This window comes from Taudactylus pleione, unplaced genomic scaffold (genome assembly GCF_031769625.1).
Source record: "Taudactylus pleione unplaced genomic scaffold, aTauple2 ptg000176l, whole genome shotgun sequence".
NCBI lineage: Eukaryota > Metazoa > Chordata > Amphibia > Anura > Myobatrachidae > Taudactylus > Taudactylus pleione.
Window position 1 is genome coordinate 2,747,423 of NW_028284578.1, and position 26,308 is coordinate 2,773,730.

Consider the following 26,308-nt stretch of genomic DNA (forward strand, 5'->3'; position numbering starts at 1 on the left):
AGGTGCACCCGACTCCGGCCGGGCACCAAACTAAACTGAGGTGCCTTGGCCCGGGGGCGGGGTATAGGAGGGGGACCTAGTGCATCCTGGGAGGCTGAAAGCTTAACTCTTTGGTGCCCTGCGACTGACGTCACACCTATACCCCAAGGTATCCTGTGGATACCCTATGGACCCTGAAGTAGAAATGCAGCAGTTTTCTGTGTATGTCCTAGTCAGCCCCTGCAAATTCTTTTTACAGTTGGACTGGCTCCTGAGGTTTTAGTTGCGACGGATATACTGAGACACCATTAGGTTGCTCAGAAGTTTGATGGTGCAGCCGATGTGAGACCGATGTTTCCGATGCTGCGTCTTTTGTAGGTAAGCGGCAGATCTGAGACTGCCTAAGTGTAATACACATATTTACCCTGACAGGAGTACGCTTATACTGTCAAATGAATATATATATTTGGATCTAAAATCATCTCCAAACAAATAGGAGGATAGGAGACTGTCATTCCATTACACATTCTGTTATCTTTTAAAAGGAACTGATATTTTCATATTTCAAACAAGATCACTTTTTTCCGTGTATGATCTAATTGGGCAATATTTATTGTCATTTTTTTTCTTTTTTTTTATGGCCATTTTGTTCCAATTATTTTTATTTTGTATTGTATCAGTTTAACTGACTGACTCAGCTAGTTAATGTTGCTGTACTTACTAATCCTATTATAAATTGAACTGTGCTTTTCTGGTTTGCAGCCAATTGTAATCTCCCTGTAGTGAACTGAGGGCCTGATTCAGAGCCGGACGCTATTTGCGTCGCTCGTTCAGAAAAAGGGGCCGGCTATTTAAGTGAGGGCTCGCTCTTTGCGGTCTGTTGACGTCTCTATGTCTGAGCGAGCAAACGAAACAACCAAGTGACGTGGTCGATGACGCTGCTTTGTTAATTATGCACACCCTTAAAACGCCCGTTTTGACCGTTTGGCACTCCCCACTCCACTCCCCGTTTTCAAGCACCTTCCCCTGTTACCATCCACAAATGCCTCATCCTGTCACTCAAATTAGCAGGCACTCGCTATTTTGCGAGCGCTCGATTTCTGACCGCAATGACTGGTTGGCGCATGCGTATTACGACCCATACGCATGCGCAGATGTGCGAACATTGCTCGGAGCGAACGAGCGGCCACTTACGAGCGGCTCTGAATCAGGCCCTGAGTTACTGTTACATTCTGTTTAGGATCACGTACAGGTTGAATCTCCCATATCCAAAATGCTTGGGACCAGGGGTATTTTGGATATCGGAATATTCTGTATTTTGGAATATTTGCATACTATAATGAAATATCTTGGGTATGGGACCCAAATCTAAACACAGAATGCATTTATGTTCTATATACACCTTATACACACAGCATGCAGGTCACTTTATACAATATTTAAAACAATTTTGAAAATCAAAAAAAGTTTGTGTACATACATGAAATTCATTTATGTTTCATATACACCTTATACACACAGCCTGAAGGTTATTGTATACTGTATTTTTAATGATTTTGTGCTTTAAAAAAAGTTTGTGTACATTGAACCATCAGAAAGCAAAGGTTTCACTTTCTCGGTCATACTAAAAATATTCAGTGATTCGGAATATTCTGTATTTCGGAATATTTGGATACGGGAGACTCAACCTGTATTGAGATTCAGCATAAGAAACGTATAAAAAGGAGAGCATAATGGCACGCTTACTGGACCAGATTCAGAGTTGTAAGCTATACCGATTTTCAGGCACCTGAGCGATTTTTTGCTTCTGCTCATGCGCGAACCACCATGGGGAAGTCTCACAGCGCACACACGGTCTAAAGTTTGATATGGCATTCGCAATATCTCCGTGATCGCAAGGTCCTGAGCAGACCACTGCGATCCATGGACGTTCCTGGGTGGACTAGGGGAGGTGGCCGAAAGTGTTTGCTAAAGGAGGCCGATCCGTGGGCGTGTTATGGGAGTTCCAGTTTTCTGTCTGCGATCCCAAACGCAGAACCACAGTCTCAGAGGCCATTTTCAGAGAAATAGGTGACCCAGAATCTGCGCAGCCCAGAACTTACTCGAGGAGTTGATGTGCGTCCGATGTGGCATCGATAGTGGCGTACTCTTAACCCCCGGCGGATCTGCACATAAACAGAAAAATGATAGATGGAAGAGTATACTGACATCAGTGTTAAGCAATTGGAGTTCTGCCACTGGTACGTTTTAACACTACTAAGAAAAATAAAAATCAGCCATTTGGCACCTTTGAAGAACCTCCAGTACCTTTGCTTATGGCCACTAACGGCCTACTCTATGGTCCTGCTATCTCGGTTGCCACTTTTTTGGGGTTCAGGATGATTTCCCCACTTTTTCATACACTTCTCCCAGGTCGCATATTGAAGAAAAGGCATGGGTTCTCACAGCGAGTATCGCACATTGGGTCTCATTCAGCAGCGGACGCAATCGCCTACGCATCACAGTTACTAAAATATGCTAATACCTGCCAAAGCGCAGCCATCATAAAGACGCCCACTGCTGCCTTCTCATATCTGTCCAATGTCGTTCTTCTGCATATACATCGGTATCATTGACGCACGTTGGGCAATCACGTAGCATTTAAAACAAGTCTGACCAACTTGCAAACACTACAAGTCTCCTCACACACAGAGAGCTCTCATGCTGTGTATGCAATCGCATTGGCTAATTTATGCACGCCCATGAAACAGCATTAAACGGACAGAAGCGTCTGCGTTTTACTAACCCCCCCACCCCACCCCATCACCACCCCCAAACGCTGACACATGCGTGATGGCAAACAATCGATCTGCAACTGTAATCGCAATTGCGACTGCTGCTGAACCAGGCCCATTGTCTGTTGTAGAGGAGTTTGCATTTTTCAGGTGCTTAATTTTCTTTAAAGTATGTGGGTCTCATTCAGACCAGGTCGCAAGCGCTGAACACTCGCAACCGGGTCGATGTTAAGGCCCTGCGTAGGCGCAGCAGCTGCACTGCGCGTGCGGAAGCCCCGGAGCGAGAGAGAAATTCTCTTGCTCCGGAGCTCACTACAAAAGGGGCGGCTGTCGATGGTGATCGACAGCTCGCCCAATTTTGTAGGCAGGGCGGGGGGGTGGCTACACCAACGGTGGCGGAAAGCCTGCCGTTTTGTGGGCGGCCGCACTGACATCAGCAGTGATGTCAGTGGGGAGCTTCCTGCTCGATCAGAGCAGGAAGCTCCCTGGGGCTTGTGACGGCCGAGACCCAACCTTAGGGTCTCATCGCTAGGCCCCGATGGTCTTGACCATCGCGACCATCACCCTGGTCATTCGCTAAAGCTGTGGGTGGCAACCCACAACTTAGCTAGCGACCAGGAGGCCGCACTTAAAAATAGAAGCGGCCACCCTAATTCAGAACGAGCGCTCGCTTCTTGCGACCGCCTCTGAATGAGGGCCTGAGTCTCTACCTAGTATTTGTCTCATATACACAGGTTCTGATGCTGTCATAGACCACATTGTGCAGTGTAATATCCATAAATTTGCACTGTACATGCCTACAAAAACATTGCATGCATATGCTAATATGCAGATTGGCTTGTGTCTGCCACTTTTGGTGTAAGGTTAATAATGTGATGTGCAAAAAAAAAAATAATAAAAGAGCTGATCCTCATATATGCTTCTAAGAAAGTTTTTCACGGGTAACAGCCAGGGGGTCAAGAAAGGGAGGTGCTAGAGGCATGTTACCCACCAAGTAAGCAAGAAGGGTAGGGGCAGTGCTTAAAGTGCTCCTAGAGACGTGGTAGAACCCCCCTATTCCCTGTCCTCAGTGCCCCCTGCAGACTATATATATGCATTTGCGCCCTCCCTCCCTTTTTTCAATAAATGGACAGCGTGCGCTGTCCCTTTATTGAAAAAAGAAAGGGGCGTGGTCACACAATAGTATTCCCAATTCAAATTACCCCACACAGTAGTACAATCTTATTCTCATTACACCGCACATAGTGTCCCTGATTCACATTACACCACATAGTAGTGTCCCTTATTCATGTTATAACACACAGTAGTGCCCCTTTTACACAATGCCCTGTATATATAAAACACAGGTAGAGAAAGCTATAAGAACAATTGTTTCGGTTAAACTTCCCCAAAGGTGTAATCACCCTATGTAGCTCACTTGGGTGGTGGAATAATGAGTCAGGGAATGGAAGGCTCCCGCAGTTCCCACATATAGTTGGAGGTGGCTGCTTGCCACACTGTCAGGGGTGGGGGTGGGTCGGTGGACAGTGCCGGAGGATGCTGCTTACTACACTTAGGGGGGTAGTTGTGGTCAGAGCCGGAGGAGGCTGCTTGCTACATTGAAAGGGGGAAGAGGTTGAAGCTGGAGGGGGGCTGTAATGGAGGAGGAGGGTGGCAGGACTCACTGTGTGTCACTGCGGTGGGGAGCTGGCTACAGATCGTGGACCGGGCCGGCACCACCATTAGGCAGCTTTAGGCAGCTGCCTATGGGCGCCGGCCACTAGAGGGCGCTACTGAATGCTTTAAACAAAGAAACCTACGTATTGAATGATGTCTTTGAGACATCATTCTCCAGCATTGCGCTAGTGGCGGCCGCGGGTCTAACCAGCCGCAGCCGATGCCGTCAATCAGTAATCTCACTGCATACATGACCTCAATGCTGTCGTTGCCAGCATGAGCTCTCTGTAGTGTCCACCCGGTGCAGTGCAGCGCTGACGTGCTGTGGTTACATGTTTGGTTGCCCGCCCCCCTGGCCTCTCCTTCCCTTAGCTCCTCCTCTTCCTTTGCACTGCAGAAGACGAGGAGCTGGCTGGGAGTTGGAGGCTGTGGCAGAGCCCACATGTTCTACAGAAAGAATTGGTAGATGGATAAATGTCTGAACAGGGGTGGGATGCAGTAAACGAAAAATGCGGTAAAATCCCTGTTCGCCGCATTTTCCGTATGCATCATTGTCCTGTCCACTGGGCTATGATGCAGAGAGTAACGCCAGCTATTGCTGGCGTTACCCTATAGAAGCCTATGGATCCCTCCCAGCATGCCCCGCGGCCGCCGCTTCACTCTGCGCATGCGCAGATGGACTCCCGGGACATAATACATTTTTATTGAATATATTACAGAATAATTATGGGGGTACAGAAAAGAGAAAATGGAAAACATATGTAAAAACAAAATATATATAAGGGGGGGGTTGACAGTACATCCATAGACATTAGACAAAAGAATTAAAACGATAAATGCAGAAATAAGCAATAAGCTAAATATCTGGGTGTAAGTTGGTGATAGTAAAACCAGGCTGAGGAGCCTAATGGATACTTAGCGCAGAGGTCTATATATGATCAAATAAAATAGAGTACGAGGAAAAAAAATCTTCTAGGGACTCAATACCCAGACTCATCCAGTAGGACATATTAAGATTGGGCTATACTTTGTCCAATGCCTGAAGGGAAATGTTTCTAGTGGGCAAAGTAAAATCAAAATGAGCCGGGAGGTTACGATCCCAAACTTTTAAAATATCAAGGACTGCTTTAGGAAATAGGGAAAGTCGTGGTCGAAGTTATTGGGGCAGCCATAAGAGGTCAGGGAGGGTGAAATGCCAAAAAAGAACGTGTTCTAGGTCTACCCAAGGTTTGACAGAAGGGGGAAGAAACCAATCGCATATTTGAGAGAGAAGAGCTGCCTCATGATATCTGGTCAGATCAGAGAGATTAAGGCCTCCCTGCGGTTTAGATCGAACCATACGACTATAAGAAATTCTAGGGGCTTTACCCCTCCACACATAAGAAAGCATCAAATGGCGCATCTGATGCAGTAATTTACAAGGGATATCATATGGAATGGCATGAAATAAATACATCAATTTAGGTAACAGCATCATCTTAAACGCCGCTATACGGCCCAACCAGGACATCTCCTGGTTCATCCAAGCTGTGGCCACAGAAGACAATTTGGTCAGGAGGGGAACATAATTTTCATTAAAAACCGCATTAATAGAGGACGGGATGTAAATTCCTAAATAGGATAGGGAGGAATCCTTCCAAATAAAAGGAAAGCGTCCCTTTAAGGAACGTAGACGAAGGTGGAATATTAATGGGTAAAGCTTCAGTTTTCATAGCGTTTAATTTGTAATAGGAAGCTGCACTGTAGCTGTATAAAATAGTGTGGAGAGGCAACGAGATCTCCAGGTCGGTTACAAAGAACAAAACATCATCTGCGAACAGACATAATTTATGAGAGGTGTCATAAATGGAAAGACCTGGGAACTCAGATGATTGATGGATTTTTTGGGCAAGGGGTTCTATGGCCAACACAAATATTAATGGGGAAAGGGGACAGCCCTGCCTGGTGCCGTTAGAGATTGACAAGGGTGAGGAAAGAAACCCGTTACTAAAATCACGAACTGAAGGGCCGGAATAAAGGGCATTAATGGATCGGAAAATGTCACCCTGGAATCCATATTTGTACAATACCTGGCGCATGTAGTCCCAATGGAGCTGGTCGAATGCCTTTTCAGTGTCAAGAGAGAGAAGGAGGACTTGTAATTTATTGTACGACACCCATTCAACCAAATCTAGAATCCTATGGGTATTATCGGGAGCCTAACATCCAAGAACAAAACCCACCTGGTCAGGATGTATCAATTGTGGAAGCAAAGGATTCAAACGATTAGCTATCAACTTAGCAAAGATTTTCACGTCCGTGTTAAGAAGCGCAATGAGTTTTTACACTCAGATGGGTCTTTACCAGGTTTCGGAATGGTAACAATTTGTGCCTCTACCATTTCGGGTGAAAAAGAACCAATATCAGAAGCTTCTGTAAACAAATTTATGAGAATCGGGGAAAGGACCTCAGTAAATACGGAATAAATAGAATTTGAGAAACCACCAGGACCGGGGGTCTTACCCTTGGGCAATTGTTGAATTACTACCTGAATGTCCTCCAAAGACCAGGGGGCATTCAGGAATGTCAGGCTTTCCGCATCTAGAGAAGGAAAAGATAAATCATCTACAAAGGAGGAGATAACATCAGCCGAGGGTTAAGGAAGTGAGGGATCATCATGTAAATTATATAGTTTTGCATTATAGTCCAAAAATAGATTAGCAATATCATTTGGCGGAGACGAGTAAAAAGCTGCTTGCATGCACGACATAAAAAGTTTTTGTAGCTGTAATCGCACCTCTTGGAGTTGTTTGCGCAATGCTCTAGTAGGTTGGAGCTGATTCTGGGACTCCAAAGACCGTAGGGTAGACTCCAAACTCATCTGTAATTCATGAGAACGAGCCTTAAGTTGAGCTCCCTTCTGAATGGAAGTACCACGAAGGACCGCTTTTAAGGCACACCAATATGTGAAGACAGAGGTATCAGCAAGAGAATTAGTCTGTGTATATAGCATGAGAGAATCAGTAAGAGCCTTCAGAGTCTCAGGATCTTTTAATTGGTACTCAGGAAAACACCAGGGACGGGTGGGAGAAAAATGATGGCCTATATCCCAAATCCACATAACAGGTGCATGGTCAGACCAAGTAATAGGGAGGATTTTAACCCTTTTAGTGGATTGAAGAATATTTTTTTCTAAAAGGACAAGATCTATTCTAGAATAACTATTATGGACTGGGGGACAAAAAGTATAATCTCTCTCGTCCGGTGGATGGGTGTGCCAGGCATCATACAAATCATACTCCGCTAATAGTTTCTTAAAGGCCAATGAGGGGCCTATATCATGAGGAGAGGAGGAGTGGCCCCGGGGAGAGGATCTATTTATTTTGGGGTCAAGGTCTAAATTAAAATCGCCCAGCAATATAAATGCTCCTTGACGAACCTTAGAGATTTCCTCAAAAGTTTCTCGTAAAAAAGGGACCTGACGGGAATTAGGGGCATAGAGAGAAACCAAGGTGACAAGAGTCTCCTCAATTTTCCGACAAGAATGAGGAACCTGCCATTCCCATCCTCAATCTTCCTATGTAGTACAAATGGGGTATTGACATAAAATGGCAACACCATTACGTTTGAGCGGACTATTAGCAGTATAGCATAAAGGGTATCTGTGATATTTAAAGATGGGGGAGCTGAGGATGAGAAGTGCATCTCCTGGAGAGCTACAATATTAGCCTTATGGTGGTGGAAAGTGGAGAGGGCCAGGCACCTCTTATGTGGAGAATTAAGTCCTTTGACATTTAGCGTAAGGACTTTAACCATTGGGCATATTAAAACAATAGAAAAATTATGATGCACATGTCACACAAAAAAAACAACACATAGAGATAAAGAAAAAAAGAGAAAAATAAGAAACAAAAACACATGAAAAAGATAGAAAACCCAAAAGGCCCAGTACATCGGGCCACAGTAGTTGCCGTAAAGGAACAATATGGCAAAATGGTTAACATGTGGGGGGGGAGCCGCGTCATTCCCCACCCATGAGACCTATTATAGAACATATTATAAACATAAAACAGTAAATCACATTTACCAATCCTCCCTAAACAAAATATAGAGAAATAATCTCAATACATGTCATAGAGAAGAAAAAGGTAGGAGAGGGAGAAATAGCTATAGTACTAAAATAGTGAAATCACTTAATCTAAGTAACACATTAAACACAGGTTGTAAGGATACAACAAACCTCACCCTGGAAGCACTTGTAACTAAAAAGTGCAATAGAGAATGTCCACAAAGAAGGTCCAGAGCTAGTGATATTGAGAGAGACGATGCTCTTGAGGGAGGACCTTTTCTGTAACAAATAGCTGAAACGTACTGAAATAGCTTGTTATGGTTCAATGTAGCACAGATGAAAATTTAGCCAATAAAAAGTCCAAAAAACACTGGAGGAATCCAAAAGGGACAAATCAATGCAGTTTCATCTCACTCGAGACCAGTCCGATTGGAGAGGGGGACCTTGGAAGGATGAGGTGATAGGGGCAGAAATTTCCCATTCAGTCAGCAATTAGGCACCAACTTCCAGAGGGGAGATAACAAATGTGGAGCCGTCTTTCCACACCAAGAGCTTTACCGGGAAACCCCATCTGTATTGGATATCGTTATCCTGAAGTGCTTTTATGAGAGGTTGGAAAGTTCTACGTTTATTGATGGTGTGGACCGAAAAGTCAGGGAATAGTTGAAGATTATTGAGAACATCCGTATCCTCTGTCTCATGTACAGCTCTTAGTATAGCCTCTTTGATATGAAAGAAGTGAAGCCATAAGAGGACATCTCTGGGAGAACATGCTGGACCTGAGCGGGGCTTAGGTAGGCGATGGATACGATCGATCAGTAAATCTTGGACCTCTGCAGAGGACAATAATTTCTGGAAGATGTTCAAAGCAAAGTTCTGGAGATCAGCATTGGTCCCAGATTCAGGGACACCCCTGATTTTAACACTGTTTCTCCTGGATCTATCTTCCAAATCCACCAATTTGTCCTTAACAGTGGCCAGCTCCGTCAGGACCGAATTATGGGAGGTAAGAAGGTCATTGTAAGAGGACACTAATTCTTGCATTTTAGTTTCCAAATTGTTGGTGCGATCACCGATACCCGTCACTTCACCAGTAAGTTGTTTAATAGAAACTTGAAAATCGGAGGTAAGGTCTGTTCGGAATGCTTGAAGCATTAGATGAAGTTTGCGGACAATAAGTGGAGTATCAGTAGAATGGTCAAGGTTAGCCTCAGAGCTAGAAGGGATAACCTTGGCAGCGGAGACTTCCCAGAAGACATTGAATTTGTGGTTTTCTGCAATACAAATTTGATTGGAGGTGCTAGAGTGGACAGCTTGCCCCGTTTGGTGGGCATAATGGCTACTTCAGAACGTAGATACAAGTAATAGTAAAAAGGTAAGTGGTTTCTGCTGTGGTCAATGCGATATCAGGCAAACATGGACTGCGGAGGTCCCATGGAGGTGGGTGACAAATATCACTAAGAAACATGGCAACAGAGAGTGTTATGACCCTGCAGGGAAAAGAGAGCTGAGAAGCTGAATATTCAGCCCCTAACAGGTGTATGATAATGAGGGCTGAGAGACATTCAGGCTGTGTGTTAGAAAGGTAGAGGTAAATCAGATGGCCAGCATGTAAGTGCAGTGGAGATGAGAAGCTCAGCCCCAAAATGATGCTTGCCCTTTCCCAGGGACATATGCCACAGACCTGCCAATCAGCAACACTTGAGAGGGTGAGAACAGGTCCAGCGGATCAGCAATGGGGACTGGAAGCCGATGGTAACGTGTCCTCTGATAATATAAGCAAACGGCAGCCGCGGCGAGGACGTCACAGGGCCGGCGCCTGGAGCTCCAAACTCGAGGCCGCGGCTTCAGGCTGGTAGGTAGGCCGCAGATCGCCGGAGCACACCCGGACTTCAGGGGGTCCGGGGGACAGAGTAGGGACACAGCGGGCACCCTCAGGCAGGCAGGCAAACAGGGCCGGTTGCTCTCAGTGGCCGGGAACAGCTCCTATATAGACGCTTGCAGGAGCTACAGCAAAGCACGTCCGGCCATGGAGATAGTCAGGCCATGCCCCCTCCCACCAGTTTTAAAATCAGTACTGTTCAATAGAATAATGTAAGGGGTTTACAGAGAATGTCCCTCTGACTTCCAATGGGCGGGTCTCTCGAGGAGGACGCAAGGAGAGACAGCTCCCCAGCAGCTCCTGGTAAACCAGCCACGACAGTGGAGACACTGAGGCGGTGGGAACAGGGGCTGAAAGTGGGTGAGCTAGGCTATAGTTAGCCGTGAACATCCTCACACACATTACAACTTTGCCGGAAGTCAGACCCATGCTACCTGGTGAAGTGCAACAAACACAAGCAGCAGAACGGCAGTGACCCACGTGGAGACAGCCAGGGAGCTGCATGCTGCTGGGAGCCACACGCCCATTGAACCGCTGCTGGAGGTCGGACCCGCGCTATTGGGACAAGTGTGGCAAGCACGGGTGGCAGAGTGGCGGTGACCCACGTGGAGATAGCCGGGGAGTTTTGCATCTGCTGGGAGACAGTTGGCAGGAGCTGTGGCTGTTGGCAGTGAGATCAGATTGAGACGTCCGTGCTGAAGGGTACAGACACTGGCAGCGGTGGTCCCTTACGGGGAACGAGAGGACTGGTCAGGGGAAAGCCATATATCAGAGGAGAAATGGTTGGAGAGGAAAACGGAGTGACATGCTCATAATAGGAACATCTGTGCAAGACAGGTTGAAAATATAGGGCGCTTAAGGGGGTGAGTGATCCCGGAGGCCAGTGGGGAAAAGCTGAGCCAATGATTAAAAAACGACTGTGTTGTTATTGTTGAAGACAGTGCGAACTTTGTTTCCCCCCGGAGCCCCATTTTTATAGGATCAGTTGCCATAAGAACTGACTTGAAGGTGGTGACTTTGAGTGTATAAAGGTTTAAGTGCTCCTGTTTGATAAGCTTGGATATGCATTATAAAGTAATTGAGGCTGTCTAACTAATTACGTTTGAGATGATTCAAAGGCTCCTATATAAATTGAGAAAGCACAAAATTCCTTCTCTGACCAACACTGAAAATAGTTTTTGAGTGATCAACAAAGGCTTTTCCTTATAAACATCTAGTTGGTGGAACTAACAAAATATTATCTCTCCTATATCTAATAATAGGGCCTGGAATTATAAAAACTGTACAAGCGTGGAATATATTCCTGCCTCTACTGTGAATGATTGATAGCTAAGCAAACTGACAATTTGGGGCAGAGTCGCAGACTGACATAAACTGCTGTATAAAAATAAAAGCCTAAATATTATTAGGTGTAAATCAATATATTGAAGAATTTAAATTGAACTGATCGTCTATGCAGGAGGGACCTGATCACCCTTATGAGTGATAGATAAGTTAGGTCCTAGGTCTATCAACATCTAGAACACTGTTTGATATACAGAGCTTTTTTTTCGATTGCTGTACAAAACTAACAGATAAAGAACCCGCATTAAACAAAACATAAGGACTAGGGGAAGCCCCGATATGAAAAAATACTTGGATAACCCAGGAAGTAATAAGATGGGGAAAAACAGAGCAACAAATCCGAGACGGAATGATCCACATTCTCCTAAAAATGTTTCTATAGCCTCAGAAAATCCGGATAAAACAGGAACAGAAATAGGTTCAAATATAATTAAATCTGAAGAGCTCGCAAGAGAAGTATCATAAATCTTAATGCCTCTAATTGAAAAAATGATAGAGTAAAAATTCGACTCACTGCAGGAATCACTGAATATAGTAATTACAAAATTAGAGTCTAATACAAAAAGAATTGACTTATTAGAGCAAAGAGTGAGTGACATGGAGGATTTAATGACAAATTTACAAAAACAAGCCTTAGAACAAAAAAAAATAGCTAAAAGCTCTAGAAGAAAAAACAGAGGATTTAGAAAATAGAAACTGCCGTAATAATTTAAGGTTTGTGGGAATCCCAGAATCAATAAAAGGTCAAGATCTGATGAATTTTCTTCAAAAGAATTGATAAAATTCCTCATATTAGAGGAAGACTACGGCGAGATTATAATTGAAAGAGCTCATAGATTAGGCAAGAAAGATCGGAAGAAGTGGAAAGACCTAGAGCAATAATAGCTAAATGTTTGAACTTTAAAGATAAAGAAAGGATCTTGAGAGCTTATAGGAAAATTCCAAATTTTACAATGCATGGAAAAAAAGTATTAATCTTTCAAGACTTTTCGGCGCAAGTATCGAAAAAAAGAATGGAGTTTTCACCAATTTGCTCTATGTTATTTAAACAACATATACGTTTATCTCTGATGTACCCAGCCAAACTGAGGATTGAAACAAATGGTCAACAATATATGTTTGAGGAAGCAGACGAAGCAAAGAAATTTTTTGAACAAATGTCATAGTACATATATTTTAGGTTTATGCTGATAAGTGTTCTATGTCTGTTTAGATAAAATGGTAATGTCATTTTTGTGTACGATTTTTAAAAGGGTAATGTATGAAGATCAGTTAAATATAATTGTTAGAAAACTGGAGGAAAATTTTGAAAAAGGAGGATTGTTATTAGATTGGTTAATGAAGTGGGTAACTTGAAGAATGAGTTTATGAATAAAGACAACAAGAGGGAAAAGCTTTATAGAGAATATAGAGGAAAAATAAAAATAAATGCAGAGATAGGGGTAAATAAAGAAATACATGGACAGATAGGAAATAGATATAATTAGTAATAATAAGATAGAAGATATAAGTTCAAATCAAATTATGAGAATAATAACATGGAACGTTGAAGGACTTAATACGCCCAATAAAAGGAAAAAAGTGATAAATCAATTGAAAATACACATACCAGATATTGTCTTTTTGCAAGAAACTCATTAGGACCCAGGAAATCTTAGAGGGTTAAGGGCAAATTGGATAGGTGAACGTATAACAGCTTCATATAATAAAAAATCAAGGGGGTGGCAATAATATTTAATAAATATTTGCATTATACTATTGATCACAAAAAGGGAGATCCAAAGGGTAGATACTTGTTGTTAGATATTAGGATAGGAGAGGAGAAGTTTACATTGTTAAATATCTATGCACCTAATGAATCCAACGATCAGTTTTTTGCATCTCTTTCGCAGCTATTAATACAACGGGATACACCAAATTTAATAATGGGAGGGGATTTCAACTGTGTGAATGATTTCAAAATGATTAGATCTAAGGTAACGAAAAATTATAATGTTGCTAAAAATGAAATACAAAGTATTAAGAACTATCACTCATTAGTAGACCTTTGGAGATTACAAAACCCCAGTGAAAAAATAAATAAATTTTACTCACACCCAAACAAATCCTTTTCTTGGTTGGATTATATATTGCTGGTAGGCCACCTGATGTTTAGAGTGGAGAATACGGAGATTGCAGAGATCTCCGTTTCAGACCATACATTAGTGGTAATGAGTATACAATTAAAGATTCCTAGGAAAACACTCAGATAGCGCTTTCCAATATATTTAGCTCATTCGCAGGATTTTCAAAATTATCTTAAAACAAAATGGGAAGAATATGCGAAGGATAACATAGAATATAAAGATAACCACATAATATATTGGGAAGCGGCAAAAGCAGTGATAGGTGGGCACATAACATCATATATAATCCAAAAAAAGAAACAACATAATCTAAAATATGAACAATTACGTAGAGAAACAGTTAAAGCTTTTGAAAATTATACGGAAGTATCTAACGAAGCTGATCGAGAGATATATATAGCTTCGAGACAGATACATGAAACGTTTCTCTGCACAGAAGCACAAAATCAAATAGATTATATGAAGAATAAATATTTTAGATGGGGTGGGAAAGCAGGGAGAATGTTAGCCAATATGTCAAGAATCTACAATAAGGGGAAAAAAGAGTCAATAGTAGCTATTAGAGATCAGAAGGTTATATGCAGGAAACTCAGATATAGGGAAAATATTCTTTAATTATTATGAAAACCTGTATAAAGAAATCCCATTTGAGAAATTACAACATGAGTTATTTCTTAATCAAGCAAAAATACCGAAATTATCTGAATCACAAAGAGAGAGTCTCAATGAAGACATCACAGAGAATGAAGTTAGAGAAGTAATAAAAGCAAGCAAAAATAGTAAAACTCCAGGTCAGATGGATTTAGTGCGGAATTTTATAAGATGTTAGAGCCACAATTAGTACCATATTTGACAAAGTTATTTCAAAAAATGTATAAAGGAAATTTGTATTATCCACAATTTAATATTGCTAATACAATAATAATTCCAAAAGTAGGAAAACCAAAGGAAGAAATAAGTTCATATCGGCCAATTACATTATTAAATCAAGATTTTAAATACATAGCTAAAATTATAGCAAATGGATTACAAAATATTTTACCTTCACTTATAATGGAACATCAATTAGGATTCACACAAAATCAATACTCGGTAAAAGGAATTAGAACAGCTATAGCCACTGTAATATCATCAAAAGGGATTGATTACCCTAAAGAACCAAATGTACTATTAAGTTTAGACACTGAAAAAGCTTTTGACAAAATATCATGGCATCACTTGCAAAGTATTTTTGAACACAGGGAGTTTGGTCTTATTTTTGCACAATTTATAAAATGTATATACACAGAACCAAAAACCACTATTATCATTAATGACACTAATAGTTTACCTGAGGCAGATGTCCCTTATCACCTTTATTATTTAATATTGCTGTAAATCCACTGATACGAACACTAAATAATTGCACTAAAGTTGAAGGTATAAAAGTAGGCACACACGAAATTAAAATTACGGCTTTTGCGGATGACCTCTTATTATTCGTTTCAAATCCATCAAAATCTATACCATATATATATATGAAATTATATCATGTTTTGGGGAGCACTCAGGGTTTTCAGTTAAATGCACTTCAAATTCATAAAGAAAGTAAGCCGAGGTGGACAGGAGGTCCAACATTGAATTGGATGACTACATCAATAAAATATTCAGGGATACAAATACCAAAGGATATAGACAAATTATACGATCTTAATATGGGAAAAATAGTTAAACTGGTCATAAATGACTTGAAGAAATGGCAAAATCTACCTCTAACATATATGGGAAGAATAAATATGATTAAGATGATCATATTTCCAAAAATATTATATCCAATACAAGTCCTACCAGTATTGATATCTGAGAGAGATGTAAAAATGCTGAATAAAGAATTTAGGAAGTTTATTTGGGCTAATAAGAGATCCCGTATAGCTTTAATTAAAATTCAACAAAAGGTAATAGAAGGAGGATTAAACTTTCCGAACATCAAAAGATATAACATAGCAAGTATAATTAGGTATATAAGGGATTGGATACATAACAAAGACAAGTATGCAAATACTAAGATTGAACAAGCATTTATTGTAGATAGGTCACTTTTATCATTCTTACATAATTCAAGATCAGAGATTGCGATTGAAATACAAAATGATCCACTGTTAATGACAGTATGGAAAACATGGAAAATTGTAAGAAAACAAATAGGGATAATTGATAAATACACACTGTTTTTGCCATTTGTTAATAATATATCATTTCAAGGGGGAAAGGCAGCAAAAGTATTTGAAAAATGGAAAACTAAAGGGATTACAAAAGTAGAAAATGTAATAAAATTGGAGACAGGTAAAATGATGAAGAGGGAAGAAATTATGAGAAAATATGAATTGCCCGCAAAAGATCAGTTTTCCATCTTTCAAGCTATGCATTATGCCAAGGAGGTATAACAAGAGTTGGTAGAGAAAGATATTAATAACAACCTGGATAAAATTCTCAACCAACAAGTAATAGGGAAAAAGGCAATTACACTATATTATAATCTGTTAAGAAATTTAAAAAAAGTAAAAAAAGGGGTAGGAAGATGGCAAGATACTTTTCCGAATGTATCAGGAGATAGGATATTAAAAACATTAGAATACTGTAATAAAATTATAAAATCAATATCATATAGAGAAATGAATTTGAAGATATACCATAGAGGATACATATCACCCCAAAGGAGATATAAAATGGGGCTTGCATAGAAAAATGAATGTCCGAAATGTAAAATATTTAATGCCTCATTATATCATTGCCTATGGGAGTGTGAGGAGATAAAAAAAATTTGGGAACAGGTGCAGAAGTATGCTTATACGCACCTAATTGATTATACCCCAGGGACAGCACAATGGGCAATATTGGGGATAATGGAACCAGATTTAAAATATAATAAAGGAAGCAGGGAAATGCTTACAATAATTTCATTAGTAGCAAGGAAGTGTATACTACAAAATTGGATAGAATCTAAACCTCCATCGCTGTCTTTATTTTTGAATAAATTATTTTTTGTATTTCGGATGGAATGGATAGCAGCGGCTATTCAGAGGGAGAAATATATTGAAAGGTTGTTTGATATATGGGAGGGATTTATTAATTCACTGCCAATGGGCCTAAAAATTTAACTGCATAAATGCTTTCAGAATTCAAATTGGTATGAAAAAAGAATTATTGGGGGGGATCCACCTATAGATATTCTGGGTGGATAGGAGGATAGGGGAGGGAGAGAGGGGGAGGAGGAGAGGAAGAAGGGGGAAGAGAATAATTATAGAGAAATCCTTTTGTCCCCCCCCCCTTTGTTTCCCCTTTTTCCTTCTTCTTTCTCCTATATCTGTGGTTTATAGATAAAATGGATGGGGATATTAAGGTGATTAGATGTGATCAATGTAACTTTATAAAATGAAATGCCATGAAGAATATTGGATTATATTATTCCTTCTGTTTCTTATTTAATATTTGCTTAATGGAATCTTATTCTCTTTAATGACTTTTGGTCTAAGAACATTGGATTGTAATACTGTTCATGTTACCTACTTGTTTTAAAATGTGGAAAGTGAATAAAGATATATAAAAAAAAAAGAATAATGTATGGAGTGAACATCTGATAGCACTGCCTTTATATTGACATGTATGTGAGCATAAATTAATGTTTATAGTGAGGGTGCGTGTTACAATAATTGTCCCTAACTTGCTATGTACTGTAAAATTCCAGTCTTATGCATATGACATGCATATACCCAGTTCTAGGTTCACCCACTAGTATTCTCCCTGCATGATACAGTATGCAGCTGCTTTTTCTGAAGTAGTTCTGTGTAACCCCTGTTCAGCAAATTATGTTTCTGCAGGGTATGTAGAACTAAAATTCCAACATGCCCTGTCACTTATCTAAAAGCTGTAGGGAGACCACACACTGCCTAAGCCTACAGCATTGCTGTAATCTTGAGCAAATGTGTAGCATTGCTGTAGTGTGGAAAGATGGGGAGGGAAGAGGGTAGTGTAGTAATTTGGAGAGGTATTGCTGATAAAAAGTATATACCCCTATTTCCAAACAGAGCCCCAACATTCAATAATATAGTCTGAAGACTACAGCCTTGTGAAAGGCTGAAAAATTAGTATTACAGGGAATAGGGGCAGGAGGCTAAAACTTTGCTTAGGGCGCTGAGAAACCTTGCACCGGCCCTGATCGCTGGGACATTTATATAATCCAAAACCAGTGAGAATCCGACAGCTGGAGGATGATGAGTTTTGCCTCGTTTTCGGATTCGAGTCATGTGGGAAAACCTGAGCCGAGCTTCTCAAAGAACTGGACCCACTCATTTCTATTCATAATGGAGGTAATGTCTAATCAGGGAGATTGCTAGACTCTTCAGGGAGTCAGGGAGATTGCTATTATTTCAGAGTTGACAAGTATGAGATAAGTCCTTGCTAGTCTACCTCAAGTAATAAAGAAGGATGGTCTCTCAGGATACTCACCCACTTTTTTAACAAAGTATCAAACCGTAAGAACTCAGCACTGTTGCATAATCTGTTTCTCTGTATTAACATGCAGATTATGGGATTAACCTTTACTGTGACCAGTAATTGTATGTCTTGAATAGTCAGCTGTAACAGTGATTCAGGTCTGGACGATGTAGCGAGTATTCTCCCAGTTTTCCCGATTAGCGGAAAACTGCGCATGCAGAGGACCAGTATTAAGGTTTACATAGGCCTGGAGCTGAAATTTATGAAGGGCCTATAGTGTGCCACTGCAAACATTAAGCATCCCCAGGATTTTGGAAGGTGTACACTAGATGATGTATGTACTCAGCGACGGCCTGATATAAATCGTGCGGTCCATAACACACTGCACTATCTGGTGCATGACCAGCCAATATATTGTTCCCCTGCCGCATCCAGAACCATGGTGTCGGCCCCCAGATATTCAGATTGTCCTGCACTGCTGGCAGATCTGAATGCAGGACCACGCAATAGTACATAAACATGGGATGATGTGGACGACTTGTCATTCTGATTCATCTCAAAATGACAAATCATCCAAAATATCATCTTGTGTGTACTCATCTTAGGGCCTTGGTAGCAGATGGTGTATGAAGGAGGTAGCGCCAAAGGAAAATCTCGGCCTGGGCTCCACTTGGTCCAGAACCGCGATCCTGTATATTGGAGCCTGAATGGCAGGGGAGGGGAGGGAGCAGTGAATAAAGACAGGGTGGGACAGAGGGGATAGGATATATATATATATATTGTGATAGGATCACTGGTAAAGTGGTCTGTGACAGGGACATTTATCCCAGATTCCTGTCCTATGTGTTTAAAATCCCCAGGAGAAAGTCTGCAGTGTAGCAGGCTTGAGTCTCTGCTTTTTGAAAAGCCGGTTTGGGACCTGGGGGTTGTGGGTGAGAGGAGAGGGTGGGCTCCACCCACGGCCACTCCAGGTTTTGGTTCTCGCAGCCTGGTAACAGGCTTGTTAGGGTTTCCACCTGAGAGTGGCCAATATAAGCCTAGTGTGTTTAGGGCTGAGTGTCTCACCTGGGAGAGCAGACAGGGAGTTTGCTCAGAGACACTTGAAAACCTAAACTGTGAGTGTTGTGCTGTGCCTTTGTTGCTGGTGAGGTCATTAGGCCCTGCCAGGTTCTGGTAGTGAGGGAACCACCTGTGAAGTTAGTGCCCCGACAGGGCTAGGATTTATGTTTATGTTTTCTTTATGTTGTTTCTGACATTGTACAATAAAGACCAGCTTGTACTCGCATCCAGACTGGTGTGCTGCTTCCCTGCTGCTGTGTGTGTGTGTAAGGAAGGAGTCCCCTACCCAGGAGAGGGACCTCCTAATCTGACTGTGTCACAATATACATTGCAAAAAGAATGGCAGCTGTTAAAACAAGCAAATGGATATAAAGATAGGCAGTCCTGCTCACCAACACCTCGCCACAAATGCAAGGTGTGAAGGCACCAGTGTCTAAGTATTGAGGACCACAACTTACTCTTGCATACGAAATCCCGATCCCACGAGGCAGATCTCTAGTACACGCAAAGACAAAAGAAAGAGGGGCGCTCCATAGCGCATAAAAGTCTTAATAAACACTTAATTAAAAGATATTCCACTGATCGAGATGTACTCGTACCCAGTCAAAAAAACTCTGTGGGCTGATTACCACATGACATGTAAGAATATATCCCAGGCAATCACCAACCGTCATCCACGAGACCTCCGGGACAAACACCCAACGCTGGAAGATGAAGCATGCCGATGCCATGGGGACCGGGGTAGCCGGAGGAGATACCGGGCAGCACAAGATCGCGTCACTAAGGCCACGCCCTAATGCGTTTCGTCAGAGGGCTGGCTTGGGTGACGCTGTGCCTCGGTAATAACAAGGTGCTAGACCAATCAAGCCATCTAAGGGGTGGTCTTTCAGAACATAAACAATACACACCCACATGAGCGGATTCAGTATACAAACTCTTATTTGTATAATAAACGAAGTATATTCATTAATTCTAGTTATATAGGTGCTACCATTAAAATGGACAACATATCATAATCCCAATCGAGTGTATATACTGTATAAACACACAACATAACCATAGCATAACAGTAATAATGAATATAAACGGGGAATGATGACTTTAACCCCTATATATCTTTTCCAGATCCACAAAAACAATACATAATCACAAAATACATAATAATAAAAAAAAATACATAGCAGACACATAACATAACAATGTAGTGACATTATCATAGGTACCAAATTTAAAAGATTTTAAAAGATGAGAAATAAAATGCACTTGTACATACTGCAGCACCTTTAATCAATGAAGGGAGAGATCTCGTATCCTTCATTAAGGCCTACTGGTGATAGGGTATTTTATTTAACATTGGAATCCAAAAGGTTTCTCTTTTAAATGTGTACATACACACACAGATCCGGCACTCCCATTCAAACCTATACCTTCTTACGGTGCACCCGTATTAAATCCATACATACATCAAAGGTGCAGCACTCAGGAATACGATAGATAGATAGATAGATAGATAGATAGATAGATAGATACTCAGCCCCAGGGGAAGGTCGCAGGGCCGGATTTCCCTCTAGGCTTCCTAGGCGCTCGCCTAGGGTCCGGCGGGACCCAAGGGGCCCGTGGGCGGACCCCTTTGCCCTTAGAAAGCACCTGAACACATTCCTCCCCGAGGAGCACTGCGCGCCTTTTCTCCCAGAGAGTCCCGCGCGGCTGTCTGCGCAGTGCTCTCTAAGAGAGAGAGACTACGTACGTGGCCACCTGCCTGCGCATGAGGGAACGGTGTGCGGGTGTGGACACTGCACACAGTGACTCACCGGGTCCGCGGCCCACCACCCTGTCCCTCCCTGCTGGTGATCCATCATCCATGATCTGGCTAGCCCCGGCGCGGCCCGCCCCAGCAGCAACTCTTCCAGTGCCAGCCACCAGCATCAAACAGCAGCCAGGCAGGTAGGAGCCAACTATATCGCAGTCAGTAGGTGTCAATAGGCCACTCATATGCACACTGTATATATATATATATATATATATATATATATATACACACACACATACATACATACACAGTGCATATGATATGAAAATGTGTATTTATCTCAATGGGAAGAATATACTGTATGTATGTATATATATATATATATATATATATATATATATATATATATATATATATATATATATATAATCAGGGAAAGTAGCAGGCTGCACTCAAACCATGTATCAAAAAAAATGACACGGAAGCTCTGTAGAATGAGTCAACGTTTCAATTCTATTCAAATAATTTTCATCAGGACATAACATATAAGAAAATGAACACTTACCTATATAACCTCCACCAAGAACCCCTAAGTGAAAGAGTTGAAAGGACCTCACTCCATGACGCCCGTCAGCGCCATCCGGCATGCAGTCGCCACGGGGCCGACGTCATCAGTATGGGTCCGTTTGCTAGGTGACAGTAGAAAAAACAAATGAAATAGAGCACCCACACCAGGAAGCAGCCTGTATAGTATAGCAGAATAGAAAAAAAGAACAGTAACGACAGTATCACAAGTAACAGGAAATGGCATAGAGACTAAACAATAACGGAGACAACCGCATTGGAATTAATGGCTGTACATATTCATACAATGGCACAGTAAGCCCAAGACAGCATGAAGTAATAATAGACAAAAATACTCTAGAATAAACACCCGCTCACTGACGTCTAAAAGTAAATCTGATAAATATTTAACCTAGATGTACTACTCAGTTAAGTGTCACATATTTATAGCCTTAGGAGCTCACATATTATTCAATGACCAGTGATTACAAGTTGATACGGTTGAAAAAGAAAATTAAATAAAGTAATTAAGCTTATAGACTGATATGGCTGAAAAGAAACCTAAATAAAGTAATTAAGCAAACACTGTTCATTTAACCCCTTAGGACTCAGAGTCTCCAACTTGTAAATCCAGCGTGCTTCCCTTTGTAGCAACAATTTTGATCTATCACCCCCTCGATGATGCTCAGGGACATGATCGATCATTTTATATCTCAGGGAGCTAAGACTATGCCTAGCATCCCTGAAATGCTTAGCAACAGGTTGATCCGATGTTCTGCCTTCTATTGCTAGACGGATGGCATTTCGATGGAGTGCCATCCTCTCTTTAAACTGACGGGTAGTCTTTCCGATATATAGTAATTCACACGGGCAACGAATGAAGTATATCACAAATTCGCTGGTACAGGTAAGTATGTGATGTATCTTTATTTTCTTTCCTGTCAGCGGGTGAGGAAATGTATCTCCAGTCTCCAAAAAACTGCATGTTGTACAGTTTAGGCATCGATAATTACCCGTTTTTTTGGACAGAAAGTGACCTGGCTTTTTTAATTTTAAGTCCCAGCCAGTAATATCGGTTCTAACGACCCAGTCTTTAATATTTTTAGCTCTCTTGTAACAGGGAACTAAAGTAGTATTTTTAAGTAATGGTAGTTCATCTTCCTGGTTAATAATAGGCCAGTGCCTTTTTGCTGTCTTAATAATTTCTGTACTCGCTGTGGAAAATTGGTTAATGAACAAAATGGGCTTTTCTCTAGATTGTCCAATAGATTTTTGCAATAACTTTGATCTTGGAATATTCAAAGCTTTTGTTCTCGCAGCTAAAAGAACCGAAGTAGAGTATCCTCCCTGTAAAAAACGATTGTGCATAAGATCCATTTGTTTCTTCTCCTCCTCCTCATCATCACAGATACGTCTTACTCTTACAAACTGTGAAAAAGGTAAACCTCTTTTTAGAGCCTTAGGGTAATGACTAGATGCAGATAATAAAGTGTTACAATCGGTAGGTTTGTTGTAAATAGTTGTACATAATTTACCTCCCTTCTGTGTCACGGCTACATCCAGAAAGTGGACATATTCATTACTGATCTCATATGTGATTTTTATGTTAGGGTCGCTATCATTGACTTGAGACATAAAAGTCCTGAATTCACTTTCTGCACCATGCCATAAGAGGAATATATCGTCTATATACCGTTTGTAAAAGATGATTTTTGCCGCAATTGTAAAGTCACAAAAGAAAAGATCCTTTTCCAGGGAGAACATGAAGGCATTGGCATACACCGGAGCTACGCAAGATCCCATAGCGCAGCCTTGTTGTTGAATAAAAAATTCTCCATTGAAGATAAAGAAGTTGCGTGTCAGCACCAGGCGCAGCAAAGTTAGAAAAAAATCTGCATCCAGGGTCTCCCCCGGGTAGCGGGCTCCCACTCTGCTCTAACGGGGAGAGCAGAGGCGGGAGCCGGTACCAGTAATCAGCTGTGTGGTCTAAATGGACCGCTAGCTGATTACTGTAAAAAAAAAGAAAAAAAAAAATGAAACATTTTTTTTTTACTTACCTGAATCCAGGGACCGGTGATCGGGCCTCCGGTGATGGCTCCTCTCCGGTCAGCTGGTCTCCCACAGTGCACTGCTACCCGGTCATCAGGTGATCGGGCCCCAGTGCAGTATGGGAGATCACCTGATCGGGAAGCCCGGAGAAGATCACCGGAGGCCAGGAGAATACAAGTAAGTGTAATGAAGGAAGGGGGGGTCGCGGGGGGGAGGGGGGGTAGCGGGGGCGGGGCTTAGCGCCGGGTGGCAGGGCTTAGCGTCGGTGGGGGGTAGCAGCGATGGTGTGTCGGCGCATGCGCGGGCTCTTAGTCGCGGTATTTTTCCCGAAATTACCGCAACTAGAGTGCAGATGGGATCCGCAGGGACAGAGCTTTATCGCAAGCTCTGTTCCTGCAAGGGATTTATAGTAAATCCCGGTGATATTGCCTATTATTAACCAGGAAGATGAACTACCATTACTTAAAAATACTACTTTAGTTCCCTGTTACAAGAGAGCTAAAAATTTTAAAGACTGGGTCGTGAGAACCGATATTACTGGCTGGGACTTAAAATTAAAAAAGCCAGGTCACTTTCTGTCCAAAAAAACGGGTAATTATCGATGTTTAAACTGTACAACATGCAGTTTTTTGGAGACTGGAGATACATTTCCTCACCCGCTGACAGGAAAGAAAATAAAGATACATCACATATTTACCTGTACCAGCAAATTTGTGATATACTTCATTCGTTGCCCGTGTGAATTACTATATATCGGAAAGACTACCCGCCAGTTTAAAGAGAGGATGGCACTCCATCGAAGTGCCATCCGTCTAGCAATAGAAGGCAGAACATCGGATCAACCTGTTGCTAAGCATTTCAGGGATGCTAGGCATAGTCTTAGCTCCCTGAGATATAAAATGATCGATCATGTCCCTGAGCATCATCGAGGGGGTGATGGATCAAAATTGTTGCTACAAAGGGAAGCACGCTGGATTTACAAGTTGGAGACCATAAAAGGGGTTAAATGAACAGTGTTTGCTTAATTGCTTTATTTAGGTTTCTTTTCAGCCATATCAGTCTATAAGCTTAATTGCTTTATTTAATTTTCTTTTTCAACCGTATCAATTTGTAAGCCCTGGTCATTGAATAATATGTGAGCTCCTAAGGCTATAAATATGTGACACTTAACTGAGTAGTACATCTAGGTTAAATATTTATCAGATTTACTTTTAGACGTCAGTGAGCGGGTGTTTATTCTAGAGTATTTTTGTCTATTATTACTTCATGCTGTCTTGGGCTTACTGTGCCATTGTATGAATATGTACAGCCATTAATTCCAATGCGGTTGTCTCCGTTATTGTTTAGTCTCTATGCCATTTCCTGTTACTTGTGATACTGTCGTTACTGTTCTTTTGTCTATTCTGCTATACTATACAGGCTGCTTCCTGGTGTGGGTGCTCTATTTCATTTGTTTTTTCTACTGTCACCTAGCAAACGGACCCACACTGATGACGTCGGCCCCGCCGTGACTGCATGCTGGATGGCGCTGACGGGCGCCATGGAGTGAGGTCCATTCAGCACTTTCACTTAGGGGTTCTTGGTGGAGGTTATATAGGTAAGTGTTCATTGTCTTATATGTTATGTCCTGATGAAAATTCTTTGAATAGAATTGAAACGTTGACTCATTCTACAGAGCTTCCGTGTCATTTTTTTGATACATGGTTTGAGTGCCGCCTGCTACTTTCCCTGATTGCATTTGTTAAATTGAGGAAGGAGCCTTACAGCTATTGAAGATTTAGGTGATAGTGCCGAGTATTTGGACTATATATAATATATATATATATATATATATATTGTGGCAGTATCACCAGAGATGGCGTTGGTGAGCAGCAGATTCTGTGTGGGATTGGAGAGATCCTCTCACATAGGGTTGAAATACTGAGTGGTGATACACCTGCCTGGTGGAGAGCGCTCAGGTGTGAGCTAGTGAGAAGGCCGAGCAGTCAGGCCGGGAGAGACAGTCTAGTTGGGACTGTAACAGCCAGAGAGCCCAGTGAAGCTGAGCGAGCCATTGGGGGCCAGGAGACCGATGTCCGGACCTTGCAGGAGGCAAGGGGGGACTACAAAACTCTCTGACCGTGGAACATTAAAGCAGTAAAGCTGCGGGCTGAGAAAGCCAGGGCCTATATCTGTGTGATACAGGGAAGGCCACCAGGATTGTGTTTGTGTAGCTGTGGCAGCCAAGCCTGGCTGGAGCCGGCGATAGGCCTGCAAGAAGCAGGCAGGGACTTTGTTGGTAGACTAGCTGTGTCACACTAGAGAGGGCTCAAGAAGTGAGCTAGATGCCCTAAACAGGGACTAGGTTGTTTTGTTATTTTCTGTATCCTGAATTCACAAGCTGGAAGTAAAAGCATCATTTGTTTACTTGAAAGCTGTGTGTGGACCCTCAATAAGCACCTACACACTGCGCCCATCCACCCTCTGCCAAGCTAAATACCCCAAGTCATCACAATATATATATATATATATATATATATATATATATATATATTCCCAATGATCGGTACTCCTAAATCCTCTGTAAGAAAACTGCCAGGGTGCCAGAACCAAACAGCATACAAT

The 26,308-nt window shown here is 41.8% G+C and overlaps 1 long non-coding RNA gene across 2 annotated transcripts in view; it reads right to left on the minus strand.

The window, feature by feature from the left end:
- Window positions 1-26,308, minus strand: part of LOC148520515 (uncharacterized) — a 103,851-nt gene that overhangs the window by 56,826 nt on the left and 20,717 nt on the right. For both annotated transcript variants that reach the window (XR_015878863.1, XR_015878862.1), the window contains exon 2: window positions 2,082-2,144. This is a non-coding gene — a long non-coding RNA (uncharacterized LOC148520515). The remainder of the gene's footprint in view (window positions 1-2,081; window positions 2,145-26,308) is intronic.